Source organism: Rhipicephalus microplus, chromosome X, assembly GCF_043290135.1.
Source record: "Rhipicephalus microplus isolate Deutch F79 chromosome X, USDA_Rmic, whole genome shotgun sequence".
Taxonomy (NCBI): domain Eukaryota; kingdom Metazoa; phylum Arthropoda; class Arachnida; order Ixodida; family Ixodidae; genus Rhipicephalus; species Rhipicephalus microplus.
Genome location: NC_134710.1, coordinates 243,839,226 through 243,855,091, shown reverse-complemented (window position 1 = coordinate 243,855,091; position 15,866 = coordinate 243,839,226). Strand labels below are relative to the sequence as shown.

General features: G+C 49.8%; 1 protein-coding gene and 1 long non-coding RNA gene across 6 annotated transcripts in view; one reads left to right on the top strand and one right to left on the bottom strand.

The window, feature by feature from the left end:
- Positions 1 to 15,866, top strand: part of LOC119184061 (serine/threonine-protein kinase haspin) — a 168,763-nt gene that overhangs the window by 143,448 nt on the left and 9,449 nt on the right. The window lies entirely within an intron of this gene.
- LOC142776041 (uncharacterized) lies at positions 870 to 6,699 on the bottom strand. Of its 3 annotated transcripts, none has more exons than XR_012887255.1 (3): positions 2,322 to 6,696; positions 1,806 to 2,274; positions 870 to 1,083 (listed from the first exon to the last, which is right to left on the bottom strand). It is a non-coding gene; the product is annotated as an uncharacterized LOC142776041 (long non-coding RNA). The 3 variants fall into 3 exon arrangements; XR_012887254.1 differs by having other exon boundaries at positions 1,806 to 5,539; positions 5,587 to 6,696; XR_012887253.1 differs by having other exon boundaries at positions 1,806 to 6,699.

Below are 15,866 nucleotides of genomic sequence, written 5' to 3'. Positions count from 1 at the left end.
GGGTTTAGAACTTGTGCTTCCATGGCTTTTTTATGGGCGGTACTGATACGGACAACGCGCCTTTTGCACTGTGTCCCACGCGTAAAGTTGCTCGTCTATTTTAATCTTGTCACCGAGCAGAGTTGTCTTTTTGCCATTTGCTCTGACCGCAGCGGCACTCTCCCACAGTTTTTTGCGAACTGCGACAGTTTCCTGCGCATAATCGTTGCTGATGCTGATAGAACTTCCTTTCAGCTTTTTGCAATGATGCAGCACACTTTCCTTTTCCCGGCTGTCATAAAATTTCATTATTATGGGTCGGCATCTTGCTGCGTCTTTTCTCCCGATTCGGTGGATTCTTTCTATCGACTTTACTTCAATGCCCAGATGCTTTCCAAATATTTCATTCACAACAACTTTCCTCAAATCGGCCTCAGATTCTTTGTGCTGCTCTTCAACACTAAAAACTAGAAGATTATTTCTTCTGCTCCTTTTTTCTAAATCTATTAATCACTCAGCCTGGCCCGTTACCGTCTCTTCGAGATAATCAATTTTAGCTTTCATTTCCTGGACTACTTCAAGAATATCAGATAGTCAGTCTGTTTTGCTGTTCAGAGCCGAGATTTCTTCTGTAATAGCATTCAGCCTGCCGTCTGATTTAGCCTGGTTGTCCGAAATAGTCTGCCACATCTGTTCTATCGGCGGCCCGGGATTCACCTCAACGTCTCCCGATGTCAACAATAATATCACTGTAGACCAAACATCAATCAGTATAGCACAACATCGCCGAGGGCACGGCAAAACCAACAAAAATCTATCGTCGCTACGGTAGAAAGCAGTATGACTCCCAGAACTAACCTGAAAAAAAAGCACTGATAGCCGTTCATTCATACTGTTCGCCAGATATTTGCCGTGCCCTCTGGCATGGTCAATGTCTTGCCACTCTCTTTGTAGTCTTCCAGCCGATGACGTCACTGTCGACGCCCTCTGGTAGCAGGATAATGGAACCATCAACACGCCGTCGTGCCAATGAAGCAGGATTTTGTCGTGCATTCCATGAGTGCTCCGTACTGTTGTCGCCGCAATCCAAAACCACGGCACAATCTGGAAAAGCAATGATAGCCGTTCATTCATACTGTCCACCAGATATTTGCCGTGCCCTCTCTGATTGACGCATTAAAACATATAGAACCAGCATAAGGGTAGTTCTGGTTATCTCGAAGTTGGTAACAGCTTCATACAGTAAGAACGAATATTTTGTCACATCTGTGCAGCGGATTTGATTATGCTTGTGTCCCACAAACAAAACCTCAGTCACTTAGGTGGACCTTGGACACTTGTGGGCAAGGCAAAACGGCCACAGCACCAAATCTATGCCAGCGTTTGAGCTTCGGGAGTCACACAAAACGCTTCACTGAATAAACGCCTCTCTGGTGCGACCATGCATGCTACAGAATGGGGTTCAGTGAGCAATAATGCTAATTTATGATGGCAGAGCTGCGCAGTATTTTAGTTGGCAATAAGCTTAGCTTTTTCCCTATCCCCGAAGTTTACTACTATGATTGAACAAAGACATTACATACTTTAGTCTTTTCTAATTACCGCAAAAACAATGCGCTAGTCAATAACGTGAATTTATGCCAGTGTCTGTATATGCAAACAGCCCACACAATGTTCAAAATTGTACTGTGGAGTGGAAAAACTATTGAACAAATAAAGTGGCCAAACACTTATAACAGCGACGCACATTGATGACTGGCAAATAAATGAATTAGGAGCACAAAAAAGCAACTTGTACTAACATATATATAAAACAGTTTCCTAACCGAACAGACGCAGGGTATGCGCTCGGAAGAAATAACTTTGCTGGGCATTGTGTCGACACCGGCACCATTCATTGCTGTTTAATTTCGAGACACTGCTTTTAGCACTGAATTCCTCTGACGTTCACCACTAATATAGCATCGTCATTTCGATTTCATATATGCCAATTTAACTTTGAAGTGCTTTTAAATCTATACAAACAACAAGCCCGACCACGCCAACTGACACACTTGACCGACAACAACTACGGCTGCGGCTGGCTGTAGTCGACTCGCACGCTGTCGTGATCCCACCGCTGATCACCAGTTGTTGTGAACCCGGGGTGCTGTGGTAGCGTGGTGTTGCTTCGGGATGAGGAAACGACCGCTTACAAGATGGGGATACGAAAAACAAACAAGGTTTATGGCACTATTTACAAATATTTACAGCATGAGGTTAAGAGTTCACAAACCACGAGCGTGGTGGTTAAACCTTTACTTGGTTCAGAGCTTCACAAACTACGAACGTGGTGGTTGAACCTTTACTTGGTTCAGAGCGTTCACAAACTACGAACGTGGTGGTTGAACCTTTACTTGGTCCAGAGCCTTCACAAACTACGAACGTGGTGGTTGAACCTTTAGTTGGTTCAGAGCGACGTCCTGCACTCTGCGGCGCCGTTATAAGCCCTGTCGGGCTCCTCCTTCTTCAGTGGAACACCAATCACATACACACACAACAGGTGAGGGGTACGAGCATGCACGGCGCACGTGAACAGCCAATTTCGAGTCAAGATCACTGCACTTAAAGGTGGCGCCAGAGAGTCTCTTGCTCGTCGTGTATGTCGCTGGTCGAGGGGTTCCAAGCTTCGGACAGCAGACATCAAACGGTCCGCCAATCTGTCCGCTCAATTAGCAGGGCACTTTGTGGCGGCGGTCGCCGTTTCTTCAAAGGAATACGCTCTTTGTTGTCCCCTCCGGAACGGCTTACAGCTTCGTGGCGACAGGACGTCTCATCCGCCGGCTAGCAGGGACAATAGCTGGCGAGCATAGACATTCGGCGAGTCGGCTACTTGTTTGGGGATTAAAAGAGCGCCGCTCCCCCGTCATCTCTGGACGCTGGTTCCGAGAAAACTGGAGTTCCAGGCGTGGGAACGCGGCCCGGCTACGCTTCTCAGCGACAGCATGGCGCCTGCTGACGCCGGTCATAACAGCTTCCCCCTCGCCAGATGAGTCACGGAGGGCAGCGGTCAACACTGCTGCTCGCAGGGACGACGAAAGGGTCCGTAGTCGAATCCCAAGAACTCGCCTTCGCTTGTGGCATGGTCTGAGTAAAGGCCGAATCTTCGACACCGTTTCTGCAACTGGACCACATGCACAAGCAAGCACTCGGCCCCCTTCGAACAAACCAAGCCAAAAGAGGGATGACAAACCAATTTTAATTACTAGCTTTAACAAAAGCTCACTCTCAGAACTCTCAGGACTCACTTGAGCCGAAAAACCAGACGTGCTACCTTACAAATTTACATTAGATGCACGAAAAAAACTAAAATATCAATTTTGATACAGAAAGAGCACCCCAGAATGGCGGCTGAGCGTGTCAACGTTTCCATTCAATTTGCCCTTCTTTTACCTAATGCCAAAATTGTATTTTCGAAGAATCAAGCTCTGCGTCACAAGGCGACTGTTCTTTTATGTCACGGTTTGCAGCCAAGTAAGGGGAAAATGGTCTGTCCCTACTTTAAATTTAGCACCTCTGAGATAACCTGCAACTGATGAATGGCCTACACAAGGCAAGCGCATTCATTTCCTGAAGCGCAGTACGTTATCTCACGAGAGCCCAAATTCTGGTGCAAGCAAAGCGCAGCTTTGCTTGATACCATTGTCGTCCTGATATAAAACAGCAGGCTCTTTTTCATCGCTGACTACTTTCATCGGTTCTGTCCCGCTGAGAGCATCAGTCAGGAACTCGGATTCAGTGAGCGCTAATATTGTCCGAACGTCCGTCTTTGTTTACGGCCGCCCATAATTGTCTACCACTGAGACATTAAACTCACCAGCCTCCCGCAACCTTAACCTAAGCTGTGACCAAATGGTCTACCTCAACGGTTAGGGAAAGCTCGAGGATCTGCTCATGATCACTAGATCAATCATTCTTCAAAGAAGACAACAACAAAAAGTAACAAACACTGCCTTCTAGCAGGTTAGTTCGGTTAGTTACCTGCCTTTGCTAACACCTTTGATTAAAAAACAAAACACTGAGTTCTTTTGAGCGCTTTCAATTATTCTCATTCTTACGGCGCTGCAAAATTCATGGCACTACTAACCAAAAGCTTAATCGCTTACAGTTTGTCTAAATTCATTCAAACGTTACGTTGTAACACACCGTGTACAACACAAAAGTAAACCTAGGTGCAATAGTCCTTAAAGCACCTCCCAACAATGGCTTAGGTTTTATGCTAAAACAGTGCACTAGAATGTTCTCAATACTACTAGTGCGTAACGACAACTCTACCGTGTCGCGCCAAACTTAATCAATTTATGAAATTATTCGGCCTATGGTAACTTCTTCTCCAAATGCTAATTCACGACAAATCCACATGACAGTGAAGGCATACGAAATTACTCTCAGCCTTTGAAAATACTAGAAAAATAACAATTTTCCAGTTTTTACCTTCGGTACATATTAGCCTTAATGATTAAAGCAAATCGATGTTTAACTTTCAGCCTTCGGTTCGGCGGTTTCCCTTCTGAAAAATTTACACCGCATTACGTTACTTACAAAATTAAAAGGCTCAAATCTGCATTTCCAATGCAACACTGAGTAACAATATTTGACACGCCTGTGCAAAAGTTACTCATATTGACCGCTCCCTTTTCTCATGGTTCCTTTAACCGTACACGATGGGGTCGCGGTCCCGGCGGTTTTCGAGCACGTCTGAGGCTACTACACAAACGAACCTTAGGCTGTGTCCTGCCGTCACGCCTCATTCTGCACTTCGTCCTATTCCCCGTAGGAATTTGAACGTGACGCCAGAAGCTGGGGGGGAGCCTGTGCCATTTTCTCTTTGTATTCACCCCTGCGCGGTATTTAGCCACTCTGCCCTTTCGACTTTGACCCTTCGGGCAAGGCCGCTTTTCCGAAGTCATCGAGCGGAACCGCGCGCTTGGTTGGGGTGACGCACCTCCCTTTCTCCCTCCACACCTGACTCGCCGCTTGTGCCTCCATGAACAGCCCCATCGACGTTTCCTTAAACGGATTAGTGGCCTACCCTTTCGTCTTTCGCGGGGCGGTGTGGGACTAGTCCTATGCTTAGGCAGTGCCGAACGCTTTCGCTTCTTCCTTTTTCTGCGATGTTTGCAGACCTGCTCGGTGTTATCGCTGCACTGCTGAAGCGTGGCGTTCTTGCCCTCAACAGCCACTGCGCTAACCATGCCTAAATTTGACAATGTCGAAAGGTCCCCCTGAGGCACGAAGAAGGTTTCCAGCCTCTTACTGGGCCCATTAGGGCTGCTGGCACCCTCTTCATCCGCGCAAGGAGCGTCTTTCGACATCGTCCCCACCTCCAGACCGGCCACGGCCTCGTTCTCTACATCATTTACATGGATGCATTCGAGAATATGCGGGGTGTTGCTTCGGGATGAGGAAACGACCGCTTACAAGATGGGGATACGAAAAACAAACAAGGTTTATGGCACTATTTACAAATATTTACAGCATGAGGTTAAGAGTTCACAAACCACGAGCGTGGTGGTTAAACCTTTACTTGGTTCAGAGCTTCACAAACTACGAACGTGGTGGTTGAACCTTTACTTGGTTCAGAGCGTTCACAAACTACGAACGTGGTGGTTGAACCTTTACTTGGTCCAGAGCCTTCACAAACTACGAACGTGGTGGTTGAACCTTTAGTTGGTTCAGAGCGACGTCCTGCACTCTGCGGCGCCGTTATAAGCCCTGTCGGGCTCCTCCTTCTTCAGTGGAACACCAATCACATACACACACAACAGGTGAGGGGTACGAGCATGCACGGCGCACGTGAACAGCCAATTTCGAGTCAAGATCACTGCACTTAAAGGTGGCGCCAGAGAGTCTCTTGCTCGTCGTGTATGTCGCTGGTCGAGGGGTTCCAAGCTTCGGACAGCAGACATCAAACGGTCCGCCAATCTGTCCGCTCAATTAGCAGGGCACTTTGTGGCGGCGGTCGCCGTTTCTTCAAAGGAATACGCTCTTTGTTGTCCCCTCCGGAACGGCTTACAGCTTCGTGGCGACAGGACGTCTCATCCGCCGGCTAGCAGGGACAATAGCTGGCGAGCATAGACATTCGGCGAGTCGGCTACTTGTTTGGGGATTAAAAGAGCGCCGCTCCCCCGTCATCTCTGGACGCTGGTTCCGAGAAAACTGGAGTTCCAGGCGTGGGAACGCGGCCCGGCTACGCTTCTCAGCGACAGCATGGCGCCTGCTGACGCCGGTCATAACAACGCATGCTCGCTGGCTTGAGAACTCGTGCCGTGGTGAAGCCACAAAAAGAAGTTTGTTTTCTCACTTCTTACTGCAATAATTTTTTTCTTGTCAAATATACTGACCTGTAAATACATTAATATTATAAAAAATTATATATAACAAGCCGAAATGTTGGTGGCAGAAATAAAAATAAAATGTAAGACATCCAGTGTGTTCTAGCTACATTAAAGTTTTTTTTGTTATTTTTTTTCAAGGCTGTATTACTCTTGGGCATCTTTCAAATGATGAACCTTTCTCGTTTTAATTTGTACTGAGGTCTCAACAGTAATTTCTATGTAACTATCTCACCCACCGGCGACATTAATTTCTCTTACCGCAGGGGGTACGTGTAACGCAGTAGGCAAAGTGCCGTGAATGCCGTCCCTCTGTCCGTTATTATACCGGAAGGAGCACCGTGTCGTAACAAAATAAGGCGCATGTAAAATTGTGCTACCTCTGAAGTCGTGGCTCGTGGAATCGCCTGCGTCTCATGGTAGCGTGTCAAGTAGTCGGTCGTGACGATCACCCATTTGTTGCTGTCCGCAGACAGGAGAAATGGCCCAAGAATGTCCATGCCGACTTGGTCGAACGGCGTGCAAGGTGCTTCAATTAGCTAAAGCAAACGAGCTACTTTAACAGATGATTGCTTTCGGCGCTGACATTCCCTACAGCTCTTGACGTACTTCTTGACGCTTGCCGAAAGTCCTGGCCAATAGTACCTCTCACTCACTCTGGCAAGTGTCCGTGAGTAGCCCAGATGACCGGATGTGGGTTCGTTATGGCAAGCGAAAAGGACTTCATCTCGCATGTCTAGAGTAACCACCAGGAAATAAGCACGGTTGTTCAAACGAGCGTTCTTCTTGTTCAGCACACTGTCTCGAAGGCAGAACGACATTGACGAGCGGGATAAATGGCGTGGTATGATTGCGCCCTGGCCCTCTAAATGATCGACGATCGGACGAATCTCTGCGTCATCTCGTTGCCGTTTGCTCAAGTCTGATGAGCTAATGGCACCCAGGAAGCCTTCATCTTCCTCTGCTTCCTGACTGACGACGTAAAGGGGTGCGCGTGACAGTGTGTCAGCGTCTTCATGCTTACAGCCGGACTTTTGGACGATGGTGACGTCAAACTCCTGCAGCCGCAAGCTCCACCATGCTAGCCGTCCTGAAGGGTCGCGCAGGCTTGCCACCCATCAGAGGGCGCGGTGGTCCATCACTATCTTGAAAGGACAACCATAAAGGTACGGGCGAAACTTGGTGATTCCCCACAGGACTGCAGGGCACTCTTTTTCCGTAGTGGAATAATTCGCCTCGGCACGGAATAGAGAGCGGCTGGCGTAGGCTATCACTCTTTAAGTGTCCTCTTGACGCTGAACGAACACTGCACCGAGCCCATAGTTACTAGCGTCAGTATGGACCTCCGTGTAAGCATCATCGTCGAAATGAGCGAGAACGGGCACTGACCCATGCACTGTCGCAGTTCATCAAAAGCTGCTTGTTGCTCGTTTTCCCAGACAAACGGCGTGTCATCCCTCATGAGACGAGCCAGAGGTTCTGCTATCTGTGAAAAGCCGTGAATGAACTGGCGATAGTAGGCACACAAACCAAGGAAGCGCCGGATGACTTTCTTATCGACAGGAGCTCGTAATTCGGCAACAGCGGCAAGCTTGTCCGGATCGGGCCGGACTGCTTCGGCGCTAGCTGCATGTCCAAGAAATTTGAGTTCTTCATAGCCGAAGTGACACTTCTGTGGCTTTAGTGTGAGGTCCACCGATCGGATAGCCTCCAGCACGCTGCGCAGGCGGTGAAGGTGCTGCTCGAACGTGGAAGAGAAGACCACTACATCATCAAGGTATACAAGACAAGTCTGCCACTTGAGCCCTGTGAAGACAGTATCTATCATTCGCTGAAAAGTTGCCGGCGCCGAACACAAACCAAAAGGGAGTACTCGAAATTGGTATAGGCCGTCTGGAGTCACAAAGGCTGTTTTCTCGCAGTCTCGCTGATCTACCTCGATTTGCCAGTACCCGCTTTTGAGATCGAGAGAAGTGAAATAATCGAAACGACAAAGTCTATCCAGCGAATCGTCGATACACGGCAGCGGGTGCACATGCTTTTTGGTCACGTTGTTAAGTTTTCGGTAGTCGACGCAGAAGCGCAGTGACCCGTCCTTCTTTTTGACAAGCATGACTGGAGAGAACCATGGGCTGTTGGATGGTTCGACAACGCCATCGTCAAGCATCTCGCCGACTTGCGTACGTATCGCTTCACATTATTTAGCCGACACGTGGTAGGGGTGCTGGTGTATCGAGCATGCGTCCTCGTACGTGATGATCCTCTGTAGAATAATGGAAGTCTGGCGGATTTTCGAGCAACTTGAGAAGCGAGACTTGAACTCGAACAAGAGCGCTCGCAGCGCAGTCTGGTTATGGGTGGACACATCGGGATTGATGTCAATATTGCTCATTCACGTGTCTGCAGTATCCACTAGTTCTGACGTGAACAGTTGGTGACCTTTGCTACTTCGTGGGCAAACGCTATCGAAGTGCCGCGGAAAAGGTATCGATGCTCGATGATAAAGTTGGTAACGAGCAATTCAGATAGGCCATCACAAAGGTGTATTACACTTCTAGCTCAACATATGCCTTGCTGCAGGAGGTGTTCTAAATTTGTCTCGGCCACCACATTGCCATCGCTCAAACAGCATGTTACGTCGACTAGAACACTTGCTCGTGGAGGAAGAGTCACGCTCTGTTCAGAAATACGCAGTACGTCGGCACGCCTTTCGTCATCTTGCACGTTGATTGCTCGCTGGGCTGAGAACGTGACGCGGCGCTCTTGCACATCAATGATATCTCCATATTCCAGTACAACGTGAACTGCCAGAATGACGTCACGAGAGCATTCACGTAAAACAAGGCAGCTTGCTACGAATGTGTACCCTTGAATCTGTACTCTAGTTGTGCAGGCGCCCAGTAGAGTAACGACATGGCCACCAGCTGTCCGAATCTGCGAGTTATGCCACGGCGTGATTACTTTCTTCAGCTGCGTTGTCAGTTTCCTACGCAGTATGGAATAGTCTGCGCCGGTGTCCACTAACGCATTAACTGCACAATCATCAATTGTCACAGCTATGTCGAGGGAAAGCCGGCTATCCTTTGCAGCAGCAGGTGATGTCGTACCAGTTTCTGTACGGTTCTGCGTCAATAGGAGGTCTTCAGCGCTTCAACGCTCAGCGACTCCGCCCCCAGTGGTCGCTTCAGCTAGTTTTACTGGCGGGGGCTGGGAGATTTTGCGCTAGAATACCGCTGGGGCATTGATGAAAATAGCCTCGGTGATGGCGAGCACGACTGACGTCCGGCAGACGGTGGTGCATGCTGCTGGGAGAGGTAGTTTTCGATGTCGCGTGGTCTCTGGCCATAATGGGGTGGCGGCGAGTATGCAGAGAAGCCGCGAAGCCGAAGATGGCAATATGGGAACTGCAGGCACAAGTGATCAACTTCTCCGCAGTGAAAGCATAGAGGCCGGTGATCAGGAGTGCGCCAAACATCATACTTCCGAGACGTGTGCCGATCGTCGATGTACTGGACTGGTTGTACCGAACGATGGGCGACAGAAGCGCCACGGACAAAGGGCAAGGGTGGTGGCGTGTACCTGCCTTCGTAGTACGGTATGTGCTGCGCTGACTGGAGAGAAACAGCAGGGACAGGATGAACGAACAATGGCGGCGATGCAGCAGGGTGTTTCAAGGCTTCCGCGTAGGTTGTCCCACGGCGGTATACAGCAGGAGCGGGCGCAGCTGTATCAGGAGGCAAGGGGTCCCGGAGGGCCTGGTGCACCTCATCCTTGATCACAGTTGCAATAGAGTTAACCGTAGGATGAGGTGTTACACCAGCCTTTTGCAACTCTTCACGTACTATACTATGGATGAGTTCACGTAGACAGTCGTTGCTAGTTCCAGCGACTGTGAAAATGTCAGCAGTAGACATGTCACTGACTCGCCTGTCGTATTGGTTGGATCGCTGCTGCAGCATTTTTTTTCATTGTCACGGCTTCGAACAAGAACTCCTCGACTGTCTTCGGAGGGCTTCGCACAAAGCCGGCAAAAAGCTAGTCCTTGACACCGCGCATCAAGTGACGCAACTTCTTGCCCTCCGTCATTCTTGAATCGGCCCGTCGGAATAGGCGCATCATGTCTTCAACGTACGTGGACACAGTTTCGTTTAGCGACTGGACGCGGGTGTCACACCTGTCCCGTTAATTAGGGAGGCGATCGCCGGGCTAATTCTAAGAGCCGAAGTATCGGCCCCCCCGAACCGCACCACGAAAGCGTGGACAATTTAGAAGTGGTCCTTATTGGTGCGCCAGCGGACGCCGGCTGTGGCCCAAAGAACAAGTCAGAGCCGAGAGTTGATAAACAAACAAAATTATATTCTCATTAACGGCAGATCAAAAACAATACACACGTATGCACACTCCACAATAGTTACATACAATACGTCACCAAACAGACAATGTACTACACAGTACAATCAACCACACTTGAAACAACGGACACAGACAACAATACGCACTACAATGCAGTCGCATGCATTGAACAACCAAGACACTTAAAGACTAAAGAGATATAAAACCTATTCAGTCCAAAGTCCTTGGAACAAAAGTCTGAATGATACTCTTCCGAGAATCACTCACTCAAAGTCCAGCGTTGTTGTCGTTCCGCAGCTCTCGAAGTTCTCTCCCAGGAAACCTCCCGTCTTCAATTGGCCACTCTTCCAACTTCAACTTCTTCGCCGGAACACGACGGCTTCACACTCGCAGCGGTTGCCACGGGTCTTCGCTCGATAGCGGTAAACACACACTCTTGCCTGTAGCTCGAGCCGTCCCTACGGACCACAAACTTCGCCGACTACACGGCGGACTCTCTACGCACTCTGGCGCTCACTTCCGTCTCCTCCTGTTCTGTCGCTATGGGCAGAACCTTCGCCGACTACACGGCGGAATTCCTACGCGCTCTGGCGTTAACTTCCGTCACCTCCTGATTTCTCGTCTCGGCTGCTCGGTTAAATACCTTGCGCGCGACTTTCCAGATCTTTCTCGTCATTTCGTCGGCGCGATACGCAGCGAAGGCTGGGGAGAGGCGAGACGGTTTGTCTGCCCTCCGCGTCGGATGACTCAGCTCGGTCTGACCCCGCCCCGTTCGTTCGAGAAAAATCGCGGTCTTGCTGGGCCGCCGATGTGGGGTGAGGAGGATCGTCTGCGAAGCCGTGCTTCTGCGGGGAGAGCGCGCGCCCGGGAGCCCTGGATGTTTGCTTTCTTTTTTTTTCCTTTTTACCTCGCGGCGTTTCTGCCGCCCGTTGTCGCAAGTATTTGGCGGCGCGCTCTTGTTTAGCGCTCGTTCTGTGACACTGCCCCCCACTTTAAGAATATTATCTCATAATATTCAAAAACCACACAGACGAGCGCGAACAGTCACCACACATTCTCACAGACTGTAACACAATCCGTCGCTCATGACACTTCACATTCACAATATATCACTCAATACAAACGTACATTGTAGTTCAATTCCACAACACATGAAATATAACCACAGGTACATGCCTACAACACTTCATCACACATTCTAAACAATACAAACGTACAAAGTTCTGTCTATCCAACAATTATACAACACTATACATCACACCATCGCACAGAACACTGACTCACTCGACATACACTTGAGACACAGGATAACAAGAACATTAACTCAACATATGTCACTCAGCCCTGCCGAACACATTCTGATTCCACCTCAGCACCTATCTTGAGTACTTCGAACAGCGCTTGCGCCCCTTTTTGCGGTGCTCGCTCGATCTATTCTTGTGTTTCCACGTTCTTTTTCGGCGAGCCCTTTCCCACGACGATATCTGAGGCGTCGTCTCAGCCATCGTTGTCTCTTCCGACACCGTTAACGCGTCATTACATTCGACGGGTCCTGTCTGTTTATTTACCCGCTTGATCATGCCTCTACATTTTGCCCGGCTGGCCAACTCCGTCTCCTTTACACTGTCAGTCGGTTGAGGTCGTGCCGACGTACGTCCGGTTGCTCGGCCCGTGAACTGATTCGACACGATCGTCTTCTCCTTCGCTGTCTCTTGCGCCGCAGCTTCACCTTGGGCTCTAGTGAGCTCCGTCACGGGATGTTCCTCCACTGTATCTCGCGGCCGCTGTGTTGGCGAGGGCTCTATCTTCGGGTCTTCTCCCAAACATTCTGGATCACTTGGCCCTCGCGCCCCGTCGATGTTTCCGATGACAAGGTCATACAGGGGGGTCGTCATGCATAACGCAGTAACCTTCCCGCTGAAGTACGGGGTTTCAACCTCAATTTCTGCTTCGGGAAGCATACGGACCGTACGGTCAATTAGGCAAACCGGTTTCGTTCTGCCTGTCAACTCTCTTTCCCGTACCAAATTTCTCCTCACGATAACCGTGGAGCTACCGGTGTCTCTTAGAACCGTAATCTTCTTGCCTGCAATCTTTCCAGGAAGCGTTGGCATTCCCTTCGTAACACCGGTTGGCTGTTTTGACATTACAGCCCCCACAATAGGAATTTTCTCCCCATTCTTCAACTCTACGAATCCATCAGTGACGGCATTATTATCAGATTTCGGTGCTGCTTGCACACAGGATACCTGGTGAGTTTGACTCACTCCGTTCCGACATGCATCTGCTTTGTGCCCAGTCTGACCACACTTGAAACATTTTACTGCCGTAGGGCTCGTAAAGATCGTTCGACAATTTTTCGCGCGATGACCTACTCGGTTGCACAGAAAACATCGCTGCATGCTCTCTGGTGCACGCTTCCTTTCTTCGGGAACCAATTTCTTCGAATCATCGGGACACTCCTTCTTGACCTTGGCCAAATTAGTTCCACCTTGCGCTTCCAAGAATTGATCAGCCAATTCAAGCATTCCTTCAAATGACTCCGCCTTCCTCTCTTTCAAATACAGCGACAGGCTTGGGTGGCAACTAGTAAGAAATTGTTCTTTAATTAGCAGCTCTCTAAGCTCATCGTACTCCTGTGCTGTCCCTGAAAGTTCAATCCATCTGTCGAAATAATGGCAAAGTCGGGCAGCATACTGCGTAGCTGTCTCACCATCAGCTGGCTTTCCTGTCCGAAATCTGTCCCGGACTCCTTCCACGGTAAATCTAAATCGCTTCAACAAAGCAGCTTTCACCTTTGCGTAGTTGGCTGCATCGGTCGGCGTCAGCCTACCGTACACACTGAGCGCTTCACCACTCAAGCAGGTACTTAAAGCAGTTGCCCATTGATGTTCCGGCCAATTCTGGCTCTTCGCAATCGTCTCAAATCTGTGGAGGTACGCGTCTAGGTCGTCCTTCCTTTCATCAAACGCTACGAGCAGCTTGCTTGGGTTCAAGCGGAAGCCGTGATCTTCCCGTTCGCTGCTTTCAACTCTAGCTTGGACGGGAGTTTCGCTTCGCTGTTGTAAACGGAGCCGCTCGAGTTCCATCTCGTGCTGCCGCTGCCGTTCCCTTTCAGCCATCTCCGCTTCTCTTTCTTCTCTCGCCCTTTCGGCTGCCAACTTTTCTCTCTCCAGCTCCAACTTCAATTGCTGCTCTCTTTCTTCTCTCAGCTGTCGCTCCTTTGCCTCTCTTTCTTCTTTCAGCTGTCGCTCCTTTGCTTCTCTTTCTTCTCTCGCCCTTTCAGCGGCCAGCCTTTCTCTCTCCAACTCAGCTGCCTTTTCTTCCTTGGCCCTCTCTGCCGCCAACCTCTCTCTCTCCACCTCAGCTTCTTTTTCCGCTTTGGCTCTTTCGACCGCCAACCTCTCTTTTTCCAGCTCGGCTGCTTTTTCTTCTTTTTCCCTCTGGGTGACCCACTTCCGTAGTTCGGCGCCAGAAAGACCCATCTTTTCACCAAGAGCAACTAACTTTTCGAGATCCATGGTGTCTCGCAAATAAAACCTTGCCGCGTGCAAAAAGTATCTGCCTAGATCAGTCTATCGGAGCACTCCCCTGCACTCGTTAACGAGAACACTGAACAACACACAAAATCCTTCCGATAGCACTATCAACAACTCGAGGCTCTTTCTCACTACTTTGGACACACTGTGCACCAAAAGGTCCTGTTTCGCGGACGCCAGATTAATTGTCACACCTGTCCCGTTAATTAGGGAGGCGATCGCCGGGCTAATTCCAAGAGCCGAAGTATCGGCCCCCCCGAACCGCACCACGAAAGCGTGGACAATTTAGAAGTGGTCCTTATTGGTGCGCCAGCGGACGCCGGCTGTGGCCCAAAGAACAAGTCAGAGCCGAGAGTTGATAAACAAACAAAATTATATTCTCATTAACGGCAGATCAAAAACAATACACACGTATGCACACTCCACAATAGTTACATACAATACGTCACCAAACAGACAATGTACTACACAGTACAATCAACCACACTTGAAACAACGGACACAGACAACAATACGCACTACAATGCAGTCGCATGCATTGAACAACCAAGACACTTAAAGACTAAAGAGATATAAAACCTATTCAGTCCAAAGTCCTTGGAACAAAAGTCTGAATGATACTCTTCCGAGAATCACTCACTCAAAGTCCAGCGTTGTTGTCGTTCCGCAGCTCTCGAAGTTCTCTCCCAGGAAACCTCCCGTCTTCAATTGGCCACTCTTCCAACTTCAACTTCTTCGCCGGAACACGACGGCTTCACACTCGCAGCGGTTGCCACGGGTCTTCGCTCGATAGCGGTAAACACACACTCTTGCCTGTAGCTCGAGCCGTCCCTACGGACCACAAACTTCGCCGACTACACGGCGGACTCTCTACGCACTCTGGCGCTCACTTCCGTCTCCTCCTGTTCTGTCGCTATGGGCAGAACCTTCGCCGACTACACGGCGGAATTCCTACGCGCTCTGGCGTTAACTTCCGTCACCTCCTGATTTCTCGTCTCGGCTGCTCGGTTAAATACCTTGCGCGCGACTTTCCAGATCTTTCTCTTCATTTCGTCGGCGCGATACGCAGCGAAGGCTGGGGAGAGGCGAGACGGTTTGTCTGCCCTCCGCGTCGGATGACTCAGCTCGGTCTGACCCCGCCCCGTTCGTTCGAGAAAAATCGCGGTCTTGCTGGGCCGCCGATGTGGGGTGAGGAGGATCGTCTGCGAAGCCGTGCTTCTGCGGGGAGAGCGCGCGCCCGGGAGCCCTGGATGTTTGCTTTCTTTTTTTTTCCTTTTTACCTCGCGGCGTTTCTGCCGCCCGTTGTCGCAAGTATTTGGCGGCGCGCTCTTGTTTAGCGCTCGTTCTGTGACAGCGGGCCAGAATTGCTCGTTCAGCTCGTTCTTGGCGATCAGCGCTTGCATAGGTCTGCCGAAGTCTACGAGAGAATTCGGGCCTCGTCGTCAGCTGCTCGTCTCAATTTTTATACCACGTACGTACCCAGTCTTCGAGATAGAAATAGACACGACCCAGTTTCGCCACGTCGTCCCACTGATTCAAGGTGGCTACGCGCTAGAAGTCCGCCAACCAGTCCTCAACGTCCTCACGCTCCGTACAATGGAACGTCGCCGGTGCCCTTGGG